A 763-nucleotide genomic window follows, 5' to 3' on the forward strand; every position below is an offset into this window, starting at 1 on the left:
ACTGCACCTAATTCCAATTTACATGGAAGAAGCATCTCCATTCCTGCCATTGGAGCAAACAACTTTGAGCTGAAACCCCAGCTAGTTTCTCTGATGCAGCAGAACTGCAAGTTTCATGGACTTCCATCTGAAGATCCTTTTCAGTTCTTAACTGAATTCTTGCAGATATGTGATACTGTTAAGACTAATGGAGTAGATCCTGAAGTCTACAGGCTCATGCTTTTCCCTTTTGCTGTAAGAGACAGAGCTAGGATATGGTTGGACTCTCAACCTAAGGATAGCCTGAACTCTTGGGATAAGCTGGTCAAGGCTTTCTTAGCCAAGTTCTTTCCTCCTCAAAAGCTGAGTAAGCTTAGAGTGGATGTTTAGACCTTCAGACAGAAAGAAGGTGAATCCCTCTATGAAGCTTGGGAGAGATACAAAGAACTGGCCAAAAAGTGTCCTTCAGACATGCTTTCAGAATGGACCATCCTGGATATATTCTATGATGGTCTATCTGAATTGGCTAAAATGTCATTGGATACTTCTGCAGGTGGATCCATTCACCTAAAGAAAACGCCTGCAGAAGCTCAAGAACTCATTGACATGGTTGCTAATAACCAGTTCATGTACACTTCTGAGAGGAATCCTGTGAATAATGGGACGCCTATGAAGAAGGGAGTTCTTGAAATTGATACTCTGAATGCCATACTGGCTCAGAACAAAATATTGACTCAGCAAGTCAATATGATTTTTCAGAGTCTGAATGGAATGCAAGCTGCAG

Source organism: Arachis ipaensis, chromosome B08 (genome assembly GCF_000816755.2).
Source record: "Arachis ipaensis cultivar K30076 chromosome B08, Araip1.1, whole genome shotgun sequence".
Lineage (NCBI taxonomy): Eukaryota > Viridiplantae > Streptophyta > Magnoliopsida > Fabales > Fabaceae > Arachis > Arachis ipaensis.